Source organism: Pleurodeles waltl, unplaced genomic scaffold (genome assembly GCF_031143425.1).
Source record: "Pleurodeles waltl isolate 20211129_DDA unplaced genomic scaffold, aPleWal1.hap1.20221129 scaffold_56, whole genome shotgun sequence".
Taxonomy (NCBI): Eukaryota; Metazoa; Chordata; class Amphibia; order Caudata; family Salamandridae; genus Pleurodeles; species Pleurodeles waltl.
In genome coordinates this window covers 3,421,851-3,434,707 of record NW_027150269.1, presented here as the reverse complement: position 1 = coordinate 3,434,707, position 12,857 = coordinate 3,421,851, and positions in this window count along the sequence as shown.

The window sequence follows — 12,857 nt, the reverse complement described above, 5'->3', positions numbered from 1 at the left end:
ACACCATGTTTTCAGTATGGTTGTTATGTGTCACTGGGATCCTGCTAGTCAGGACCCCAGTGCTCATAGGTTTGTGGCCTATATGTATGTGTCACTGGGACCCTGTCACACAGGGCCCCAGTGCTCATAGGTGTGCATGTATATGTTCCCTGTGTGGTGCCTAACTGTCTCACTGAGGCTCTGCTAACCAGAACCTCAGTGGTTATGCTCTCTCATTACTTTCAAATTGTCACTAACAGGCTAGTGACCATTTTCACCAATTTACATTGGCTTACTGGAACACCCTTATAATTCCCTAGTATATGGTACTGAGGTACCCAGGGTATTTGGTTCCAGGAGATCCCTATGGGCTGCAGCATTTCTTTTGCCACCCATAGGGAGCTCTGACAATTCTTACACAGGCCTGCCACTGCAGCCTGAGTGAAATAACGTCCACGTTATTTCACAGCCATTTTTACACTGCACTTAAGTAACTTATAAGTCACCTATATGTCTAACCTTTACCTGGTAAAGGTTAGGTGCAAAGTTACTTAGTGTGAGGGCACCCTGGCACTAGCCAAGGTGCCCCCACATTGTTCAGAGCCAATTCACTGAACTTTGTGAGTGCGGGGACACCATTACACGCGTGCACTACATATAGGTCACCACCTATATGTAGCTTCACCATGGTAACTCCGAATATGGCCATGTAACATGTCTATGATCATGGAATTGCCCCCTCTATGCCATCCTGGCATTGTTGGTACAATTCCATGATCCCAGTGGTCTGTAGCACAGACCCTGGTACTGCCAGACTGCCCTTCCTGGGGTTTCACTGCAGCTGCTGCTGCTGCCAACCCCTCAGACAGGCAGCTGCCCTCCTGGGGTCCAGCCAGGCCTGGCCCAGGATGGCAGAACAAAGAACTTCCTCTGAGAGAGGGTGTGACACCCTCTCCCTTTGGAAAATGGTGTGAAGGCAGGGGAGGAGTAGCCTCCCCCAGCCTCTGGAAATGCTTTGTTGGGCACAGATGTGCCCAATTCTGCATAAGCCAGTCTACACCGGTTCAGGGACCCCTTAGCCCCTGCTCTGGCGCGAAACTGGACAAAGGAAAGGGGAGTGACCACTCCCCTGACCTGCACCTCCACTGGGAGGTGTCCAGAGCTCCTACAGTGTGCTCCAGACCTCTGCCATCTTGGAAACAGAGGTGCTGCTGGCACACTGGACTGCTCTGAGTGGCCAGTGCCACCAGGTGACGTCAGAGACTCCTGCTGATAGGCTCCTTCAGGTGTTAGTAGCCTTTCCTCTCTCCTAGGTAGCCAAACCCTCTTTTCTGGCTATTTAGGGTCTCTGTCTCTGGGGAAACTTTAGATAATGAATGCATGAGCTCAGCCGAGTTCCTCTGCATCTCCCTCTTCACCTTCTGATAAGGAAACGACCGCTGACCGCGCTGGAAGCCTGCAAACCTGCAACATAGTAGCAAAGACGACTACTGCAACTCTGTAACGCTGATCCTGCCGCCTTCTCGACTGTTTTCCTGCTTGTGCATGCTGTGGGGGTAGCCTGCCTCCTCTCTGCACCAGAAGCTCCGAAGAAATCTCCCGTGGGTCGACGGAATCTTCCCCCTGCAACCGCAGGCACCAAAAAGCTGCATTACCGGTCCCTTGGGTCTCCTCTCAGCACGACGAGCGAGGTCCCTCGAATCCAGCGATGCTGTCCAAGTGACCCCCACAGTCCAGTGACTCTTCAGCCCAAGTTTGGTGGAGGTAAGTCCTTGCCTCACCTCGCTGGGCTGCATTGCTGGGAACCGCGACTTTGCAGCTACTCCGGCCCCTGTGCACTTCCGGCGGAAATCCTTTGTGCACAGCCAATCCTGGGTCCAGGGCACTCTAACCTGCATTGCACGACTCTCTAAGTTGGTCTCCGGCGACGTGGGACTCCTTTGTGCAACTTCGGCGAGCACCGTTTCACGCATCTTTTTAGTGCCTGTTTCTGGCACTTCTCCGGGTGCTACCTGCCTCAGTGAGGGCTCTTTGTCTTGCTCGACATCCCCTCTCTCTTCAGGTCCAATTTGCGACCTCCTGGTCCCTCCTGGGCCCCAGCAGCGTCCAAAAATGCCAAACGCATGATTTGCGTGTAGCAAGGCTTGTTGGCGTCCTTACGGCGGGAAAACACTTCTGCACGACTCTCCAAAGTGAGAGGGATCCGTCCACCAAAGGGTAAGTCTCTAGCCCTTTTCGTTCCTGCAGAAACCTCAGCTTCTTCTGTCCAGTCGAAGCTTCTTTGCACCCGCAGCTGGCATTTCCTGGGCATCTGCCCATCTCCGACTTGCTTGTGACTTTTGGACTTGGTCCCCTTGTTCCACAGGTACCCTAGATTGGAAATCCACAGTTGTTGCATTGCTGGTTTGTGTCTTTCCTGCATTATTCCTCTAACACTATTCTTTTGTCCTTAGGGGAACTTTAGTGCACTTTGCACTCACTTTTCAGGGTCTTGGGGAGGGTTATTTTTCTAACTCTCACTATTTTCTAATAGTCCCAGCGACCCTCTACAAGGTCACATAGGTTTGGGGTCCATTCGTGGTTCGCATTCCACTTCTGGAGTATATGGTTTGTGTTGCCCCTATCCCTATGTTTCCCCATTGCATCCTATTGTAACTATACATTGTTTGCACTGTTTTCTAAGACTATACTGCATATTTTTGCTATTGTGTATATATATCTTGTGTATATTTCCTATCCTCTCACTGAGGGTACACTCTAAGATACTTTGGCATATTGTCATAAAAATAAAGTACCTTTATTTTTAGTATAACTGTGTATTGTGTTTTCTTATGATATTGTGCATATGACACTAAGTGGTACTGTAGTAGCTTCACACGTCTCCTAGTTCAGCCTAAGCTGCTCTGCTAAGCTACCATTATCTATCAGCCTAAGCTGCTAGACACCCTATACACTAATAAGGGATAACTGGGCCTGGTGCAAGGTGCAAGTACCCCTTGGTACTCACTACAAGCCAGTCCAGCCTCCTACATTGGTTGTGCAGTGGTGGGATAAGTGCTTGAGACTACTTACCACTCTTGTCATTGTACTTTTCATAAGAGAAAAATATACAAAACAAGGTCAGTGTATATACACATAGCCAAAAAGTTTTGCATTTCCTCTTTTCACTCTTTTCTAAGTGCTGAAAAGTACTTCTAAACTTTCAAAAAGTTCTTAAAAGTTTAAAAAGTTTTTTCTGTCTTTCCAAAAAGTTCTGAAAACTTTTCTCTCTTTTTCTATCACTTTAACTCTCTCTAAAAAATGTCTGGCACAGGAAAAAATTTTGAACTGTCCAAACTTGCATATGATCACCTTAGCTGGAAAGGAGCAAGGAGTCTCTGCATAGAGAGAGGTTTGAGTGTAGGGAAGAATCCTTCCTTAGAACTGTTAATTAATATGCTTAGAGTACAGGATAAGGCCATAAGTGCCCAATCTGTAGAAAAAGTAGCTAATGGTTCTCAATCTGATCCAGGGACTCCCCCAGGAAAAGGTTCAGGAAAGAAACTTCTCAGCCTGCCCATTACTAGACAGTCTAGCATAGTTGGTACAGAGGTTGAATCACACCATACTGATGGTGTGCTCTCACATTATGCTGGTAGCCAAGCTGTTAGGGTGCCCTCTGTAAGGGATAGGTCTCCTTCTGTTCATTCCCATCATACCTCTGTATCTAGAAATGTCCCTCCCACCCACCCTGATGACAGATTGTTAGAAAGGGAGCTCAATAAATTGAGAGTGGAACAAACCAGACTGAAGCTCAAGAAGCAACAGCTGGATTTGGATAGACAGTCTTTAGAATTAGAGAAGGAAAGACAGAAGTTGGGTTTAGATACCCATGGTGGCAGCAGCAGTATTCCCCATAGTCATCCTGCAAAAGAGCATGATTCCAGGAATCTGCACAAGATAGTTCCCCCTTATAAGGAGGGGGATGACATTAACAAGTGGTTTGCTGCACTTGAGAGGGCCTGTGTTGTACAGGATGTCCCTCAAAGGCAGTGGGCTGCTATCCTATGGCTATCATTTAGTGGAAAAGGTAGGGATAGGCTCCTTACAGTGAAAGAAAATGATGCCAATAATTTCCAAGTTCTTAAGAATGCACTCCTGGATGGTTATGGCTTAACCACTGAACAGTACAGGATAAAGTTCAGAGAGACCAAAAAGGAGTCTTCACAAGACTGGGTTGATTTCATTGACCAAGCAGTGAAGGCCTTGCAGGGGTGGTTACATGGCAGTAAAGTTGCTGATTATGAAAGCCTGTATAACACAATCCTGAGAGAGCATATACTTAATAATTGTGTGTCTGATTTGTTGCACCAGTACCTGGTAGACTCTGATCTGACCTCTCCCCAAGAATTGGGAAAGAAGGCAGACAAATGGGTCAGAACAAGGGTGAACAGAAAAGTTCATACAGGGGGTGACAAAGATGGCAATAAGAAGAAAGATGGTGAAAAATCTCAAGATAAGCATGGGGATAAGGGTAAAACCAAAGATCCCACTTCAAATCTTAAACACTCTTCAGAGGGTGGGGATAAAACAAATTCTTCCTCTTCTTCCCAACCTGCACACATTAAAAAGCCTTGGTGCTTTGTGTGTAAAAATAGAGGCCATAGGCCAGGGGATAAGTCCTGTCCAGGTAAACCCCCTGAGCCTACCACCACTAATACATCAAGCTCTAGTGCCCCTAGCAGTAGTGGTACTAGTGGTGGGACTGCTGGCAACAGTCAAGCAAAGGGTGTAGTTGGGTTCACTTATGGGTCCATAGTGGAAACTGATGTAATCAGTCCCAAGACAGTTTCTGTCACACCTAGTGGCATTGGCCTTGCCACACTGGCTGCTTGTCCCCTTACAATGGATAAGTACAGGCAGACAGTTTCAATAAATGGTGTTGAGGCCTTGGCCTACAGGGACACAGGTGCCAGTTTCACTTTGGTGACTGAAAACCTAGTGCACCCTGATCAACACATCATTGGACAACAGTATAAGATTATTGATGTCCATAACTCCACTAAGTTTCTTCCCTTAGCTATAATTCAGTTTAGTTGGGGTGGAGTTACTGGCCCTAAGCAGGTGGTGGTATCACCTAGCTTACCTGTAGACTGTCTCTTAGGTAATAACCTAGAGGCCTCAGGTTGGGCTGATGTAGAGTTTTATGCCCATGCAGCCATGCTGGGCATCCCTGAGGAATTGTTCCCTCTCATTTCTACTGAAATGAAAAAGCAAAGGAGAGAAGGCCTGAAAACTCAGGATCCCTCTCCATCAACAGGTAAAAAGGGTATCACAGTATCCCCTAACCACCCAACCATTCAGGATACTATTCCTGTGGTGGGAGAAACCTCTCCTGGGGTGGCACCTGTTCCAAGGGAATCATCAGCTGGCAAAGCTGGACTCCCTGAGGTGGAAGTACCTCTCTGTGGGATAACTAACATTGGTGAGAAAAACAGCACCATTTTAGTTAACATAGAGCATCCCTCCAACCCTCCCAGAGAAACTTTAGTGCAGAAACCCTGCACTACCTCACAACACTTAGGACAGCATCCCTGCCCTAGTGTGGAGCTCATAGGACAGCATCCCTGCCCTGCTCCAACTCAAGAGAAACAGCATCCCTGTTCTCTCTTCCAGCCAGATGGACAAAGTTTTTGCCCAGCTATGGCTTTTCTGAGACAGCATCCCTGTCTGGCATTTCCATCACTACAAATAGGTTCAGTGGACAATTCCCACTGCTCTAAACTAAAACTTACTGATAGAAACTCTGAAAATACATCTTCACATTGTTGCTTAGCTAAAAAACTTCAAACAGGGTGGTTTACATCCCCACAGGGAAGTAACCATATAGTGGATGATAAAGGGAGTAACCAGTCTATTGCAGAGCTACTCTCTACTTATCACCACTTAGACAATAAAGTCTCAACTGGCCAAGGTTAGCCTTATTGTCCTTCGTTTGGGTGGGGGTTGTGTGAGAAGGTAGCCTCTTTCTAGCCTTGTTACCCCCACTATTGGCCTGTTTGTGAGTGTATGTCAGGGTGTTTGTCACTGTTTTCACTGTCTCACTGAGATCCTGATAGCCAGGCCTCAGTGCTCATAGTGAAAACACCATGTTTTCAGTATGGTTGTTATGTGTCACTGGGATCCTGCTAGTCAGGACCCCAGTGCTCATAGGTTTGTGGCCTATATGTATGTGTCACTGGGACCCTGTCACACAGGGCCCCAGTGCTCATAGGTGTGCATGTATATGTTCCCTGTGTGGTGCCTAACTGTCTCACTGAGGCTCTGCTAACCAGAACCTCAGTGGTTATGCTCTCTCATTACTTTCAAATTGTCACTAACAGGCTAGTGACCATTTTCACCAATTTACATTGGCTTACTGGAACACCCTTATAATTCCCTAGTATATGGTACTGAGGTACCCAGGGTATTTGGTTCCAGGAGATCCCTATGGGCTGCAGCATTTCTTTTGCCACCCATAGGGAGCTCTGACAATTCTTACACAGGCCTGCCACTGCAGCCTGAGTGAAATAACGTCCACGTTATTTCACAGCCATTTTTACACTGCACTTAAGTAACTTATAAGTCACCTATATGTCTAACCTTTACCTGGTAAAGGTTAGGTGCAAAGTTACTTAGTGTGAGGGCACCCTGGCACTAGCCAAGGTGCCCCCACATTGTTCAGAGCCAATTCACTGAACTTTGTGAGTGCGGGGACACCATTACACGCGTGCACTACATATAGGTCACCACCTATATGTAGCTTCACCATGGTAACTCCGAATATGGCCATGTAACATGTCTATGATCATGGAATTGCCCCCTCTATGCCATCCTGGCATTGTTGGAACAATTCCATGATCCCAGTGGTCTGTAGCACAGACCCTGGTACTGCCAGACTGCCCTTCCTGGGGTTTCACTGCAGCTGCTGCTGCTGCCAACCCCTCAGACAGGCAGCTGCCCTCCTGGGGTCCAGCCAGGCCTGGCCCAGGATGGCAGAACAAAGAACTTCCTCTGAGAGAGGGTGTGACACCCTCTCCCTTTGGAAAATGGTGTGAAGGCAGGGGAGGAGTAGCCTCCCCCAGCCTCTGGAAATGCTTTGTTGGGCACAGATGTGCCCAATTCTGCATAAGCCAGTCTACACCGGTTCAGGGACCCCTTAGCCCCTGCTCTGGCGCGAAACTGGACAAAGGAAAGGGGAGTGACCACTCCCCTGACCTGCACCTCCCCTGGGAGGTGTCCAGAGCTCCTCCAGTGTGCTCCAGACCTCTGCCATCTTGGAAACAGAGGTGCTGCTGGCACACTGGACTGCTCTGAGTGGCCAGTGCCACCAGGTGACGTCAGAGACTCCTGCTGATAGGCTCCTTCAGGTGTTAGTAGCCTTTCCTCTCTCCTAGGTAGCCAAACCCTCTTTTCTGGCTATTTAGGGTCTCTGTCTCTGGGGAAACTTTAGATAATGAATGCATGAGCTCAGCCGAGTTCCTCTGCATCTCCCTCTTCACCTTCTGATAAGGAAACGACCGCTGACCGCGCTGGAAGCCTGCAAACCTGCAACATAGTAGCAAAGACGACTACTGCAACTCTGTAACGCTGATCCTGCCGCCTTCTCGACTGTTTTCCTGCTTGTGCATGCTGTGGGGGTAGCCTGCCTCCTCTCTGCACCAGAAGCTCCGAAGAAATCTCCCGTGGGTCGACGGAATCTTCCCTCTGCAACCGCAGGCACCAAAAAGCTGCATTACCGGTCCCTTGGGTCGCCTCTCAGCACGACGAGCGAGGTCCCTCGAATCCAGCGATGCTGTCCAAGTGACCCCCACAGTCCAGTGACTCTTCAGCCCAAGTTTGGTGGAGGTAAGTCCTTGCCTCACCTCGCTGGGCTGCATTGCTGGGAACCGCGACTTTGCAGCTACTCCGGCCCCTGTGCACTTCCGGCGGAAATCCTTTGTGCACAGCCAAGCCTGGGTCAACGGCACTCTAACCTGCATTGCACGACTCTCTAAGTTAGTCTCCGGCGACGTGGGACTCCTTTGTGCAACTTCGGCGAGCACCGTTTCACGCATCCTCCTAGGGCCTGTTTCTGGCACTTCTCCAGGGGCTACCTGCTTCAGTGAGGGCTCTTTGTCTTGCTCGACGTCTCCTCTCTCTTCAGGTCCAACTTGCGACCTCCTGGTCTCTCCTGGGCCCCAGCAGCGTCCAAAAACGCCAAACGCACGATTTGCGTGTAGCAAGGCTTGTTGGCGTCCTTCTGGCGGGAAAACACTTCTGCACGACTCTCCTAGGCGAGCGGAATCCGTCCACCAAAGGGGAAGTCTCTAGCCCTTTTCGTTCCTGCAGAAACCTCAGCTTCTTCTGTCCAGTTGAAGCTTCTTTGCACCCGCAGCTGGCATTTCCTGGGCATCTGCCCATCTCCGACTTGCTTGTGACTTTTGGACTTGGTCCCCTTGTTCCACAGGTACCCTAGATTGGAAATCCACAGTTGTTGCATTGCTGGTTTGTGTCTTTCCTGCATTATTCCTCTAACACTACTCTTTTGTCCTTAGGGGAACTTTAGTGCACTTTGCACTCACTTTTCAGGGTCTTGGGGAGGGTTATTTTTCTAACTCTCACTATTTTCTAATAGTCCCAGCGACCCTCTACAAGGTCACATAGGTTTGGGGTCCATTCGTGGTTCGCATTCCACTTCTGGAGTATATGGTTTGTGTTGCCCCTATCCCTATGTTTCCCCATTGCATCCTATTGTAACTATACATTGTTTGCACTGTTTTCTAAGACTATACTGCATATTTTTGCTATTGTGTATATATATCTTGTGTATATTTCCTATCCTCTCACTGAGGGTACACTCTAAGATACTTTGGCATATTGTCATAAAAATAAAGTACCTTTATTTTTAGTATAACTGTGTATTGTGTTTTCTTATGATATTGTGCATATGACACTAAGTGGTACTGTAGTAGCTTCACACGTCTCCTAGTTCAGCCTAAGCTGCTCTGCTAAGCTACCATTATCTATCAGCCTAAGCTGCTAGACACCCTATACACTAATAAGGGATAACTGGGCCTGGTGCAAGGTGCAAGTACCCCTTGGTACTCACTACAAGCCAGTCCTGCCTCCTACATAAGGGTGTTCCAGTAAGCCAATGTAAATTGGTAAAATTGGTCACTAGACTGTTAGTGACAATTTGAAAGAAATGAGAGAGCATAACCACTGAGGTTCTGATTAGCAGAGCCTCAGTGAGACAGTTAGTCACTACACAGGTAACACATTCAGGCACACTTATGAGCACTGGGGCCCTGGTGAACAGGGTCCCAGTGACACATACAACTAAAACTACATATATACAGTGAAAAATGGGGGTAACATGCCAGGCAAGATGGTACTTTCCTACACAACCCCCCCCCCCCCAAACGAAGGACAATAAGACTAGCCATGACCTGATGAGTCTTCATTGTCTAAGTGGAAATATCTGGAGAGTCCATCTGCATTGGAGTGGCTACTCCCAGGTCTATGTTCCACTGTATAGTCCATTCCCTGTAGGGATATGGACCACCTCAACAATTTAGGATTTTCACCTTTCATTTGTTTTAGCCAAAGTAGAGGTTTGTGGTCTGTCTGAACAATGAAGTGAGTTCCAAACAGGTATGACCTCAACTTCTTCAGAGCCCAGACCACAGCAAAGGCCTCCCTCTCTATGGCAGACCAACGCTTTTCTCTAGGGGTCAACCTTCTACTAATAAAAGCAACAGGTTGATCCTGGCCCTCAGAATTAAGTTGTGATAGGACTGCCCCTACTCCTAATTCAGATGCATCAGTTTGGACATAGAAGTTTTTAGAGTAACAAGGGCTTTTCAGGACAGGTGCAGAGCACATGGCCTGCTTCAGCTCCTCAAAAGCTTTCTGACAGTTTGCTGTCCATAATACCTTTTTAGGCATTTTCTTGGATGTGAGGTCATTAAGAGGGGCTGCAATGGAGCCATAGTTCTTAATGAACCTCCTGTAATACCCAGTGAGGCCTAGGAAGGCTCTCACCTGAGACTGAGTGGTAGGGGGAACCCAATCAATAATAGTTTGGATTTTCCCCTGAAGTGGTGCAATCTGTTCCCCACCAACAAGGTGTCCCAGATAAACCACCTTACCCTGCCCTATCTGGCACTTTGAAGCCTTGATAGTGAGGCCTGCCTTTTGCAGGGCCTCCAAAACTTTCCATAGGTGGACCAGGTGATCATCCCAGCTGGAGCTAAAGACAGCTATATCGTCCAAATATGCTGCACTGAAAGCCTCCAGCCTTTGCAGGACTGTGTTCACCAACCTTTGAAAAGTGGCAGGTGCATTTTTCAAACCAAAAGGCATTACAGTAAACTGGTAATGGCCTCCAATGGTTGAAAATGCAGTTTTAGGTTTAGCATCTTCTGACAATTTGATCTGCCAATACCCTGCAGTCAAATCAAAAGTGCTTAGATACTTGGCAGATGGCAGTGTATCTATGAGCTCATCTGCCCTGGGTATAGGGTGAGCATCAGTTTTGGTTACCAGGTTGAGACCTCTATAGTCTACACAAAACCGCATTTCCTTCTTTCCATCTTTGGAATGGGGTTTTGGTACAAGTACCACAGGAGAAGCCCATGGACTTTCAGAGTGCTCAACCACTCCTAGTTCTAACATTTTCTGTACCTCTTGCTTTATGCAGTCCCTGACATGGTCAGGCTGCCTATAGATCTTACTTTTGACAGGTAAACTGTCTCCAGTATCTATAGTGTGCTCACACCAAGACGTGGTACCTGGCACAGTAGAGAAGAGTTCAGAGAATTGATCTAGGAGATTTATGCAATGGTCTTTCTGCTCAGCAGTAAGACAATCAGCCAAAACTACACCTTCCACAAGAGCATCTTGTTCTGTGGAAGAGAAGAGATCAGGTAGAGGATCACTGTCTTCTTTCTGTCCCTCATCAGTTGCCATGAGCAGGGTGAGATCAGCCCTGTCATAGTTGGGTTTCAGGCGGTTTACATGGAGTACCCTAAGGGGACTCCTTGCAGTGCCTAAGTCAACTAAATGGGTGACTTCATCCTTTTTCTCAACAATTGTGTGGGGCCCTCTCCATTTATCTTGGAGTGCTCTTGGGGCCACAGGCTCCAAGACCCACACTTTCTGCCCTGGTTTGTACTGAACCAAAACAGCCTTCTGATCATGCCATTGCTTCTGGAGCTCTTGGCTGGCCTGAAGGTTTTTACTGGCCTTTTTCATATATTCAGCCATCCTTGATCTGAGGCCAAGTACATAATCAACAATATCTTGCTTTGGAGCTTTTAAAGGTTGTTCCCAACCCTCCTTGACAAGTGTTAGTGGACCCCTAACAGGGTGACCAAAGAGGAGTTCAAAGGGGCTGAAGCCCACTCCTTTCTGGGGTACCTCCCTGTAGGCAAAAAGGAGGCATGGTAACAGGATGTCCCATCTCCTGCGGAGTTTTTCAGGGAGACCCATAATCATGCCTTTGAGAGTTTTATTAAATCTCTCCACCAGTCCATTTGTTTGTGGATGATAGGGTGTAGTGAACTTGTAAGTTACACCACACTCCTTCCAAATGGCCTTTAAGTATGCAGACATGAAATTGCTTCCCGTGTCTGATACTACTTCCTTTGGGAAGCCCACCCAGGAAAATATTCCCAGGAGGGCCTTTGCCACTGCAGGAGCTGTAGTGGTCCTTAAAGGAATAGCTTCAGGATATCTTGTGGCATGGTCCACTACCACCAAGATAAACCTATTGCCTGAAGCAGTAGCAGGGTCAAGGGGGCCAACTATGTCAACCCCTACCCTTTCAAAGGGAACCCCAACCACAGGCAGTGGAATAAGGGGTGCCTTTGGAGTGCCACCTATCTTGCCACTGGCTTGACAGGTTTCACAGGACTTACAAAAATCTTTTGTGTCCTCAGACATTCTAGGCCAATGAAACAAGGGAACAAGTCTGTCCCAAGTTTTCATTTGTCCCAGATGCCCAGCTAGGGGAATGTCGTGTGCAAGAGTTAGGAGGAACTTTCTGTACTCCTGAGGAATCACTAATCTCCTGGCAGTTCCAGGTTTAGGATCCCTTGCTTCAGTGTACAAGAGGTTGTCCTCCCAGTAAACTCTGTGAGAGTCACTGACATCCCCATTAGCCTGTTTGACAGCTTGCTGTCTTAGACCCTCTAATGTGGGACAGGTTTGCTGTGCCACACTCAGCTCCTCCCTGGCAGGCCCCCCTTCACCCAAAAGCTCAGCAGTGTCTGCTTCAAGCTCCTCTGGTGTAGGTTCTGCACAGGGAGGGAATTCTTCTTCCTCTGAAGTTGAATCCACTGTAGAGGGAGGGATAGTAGGAAGTGGTTTGCTTCTACTAGCCCTAGCTTTAGGGAGCACTTGGTCCATTGTTCCAGGATCCAAGCTTCCCTGTCCTTTTTGCTTTTTGGCCTGAGCCCTGGTTATAGCAAAGATATGCCCTGGGATGCCCAGCATTGCTGCATGGGCCTCCAACTCCACATCTGACCAAGCTGATGTCTCCAAATCATTTCCTAGTAGACAGTCTACAGGTAAATCTGTGGCTACCACAACTTTCTTTGGACCAGTAACCCCCCCCCAGTTGAGGTTAACAACAGCCATGGGGTGGCTAAGTGTGTTGTTGTGAGCATCGGTTACTTGGTACTGGTGACCAAGTAGGTGTTGTTCAGGGTGGACCAGTTTCTCTATGACCATAGTCACACTGGCTCCAGTGTCCCTGTAGGCCTGAACCTCAACACCATTTATTAGGGGTAGCGGCTTGTACTTATCCATATTAAGGGGACAAGCAACTAAGGTGGCTAAATCAATAGCCCCCTCAGAGACTAACACAGCCTCTG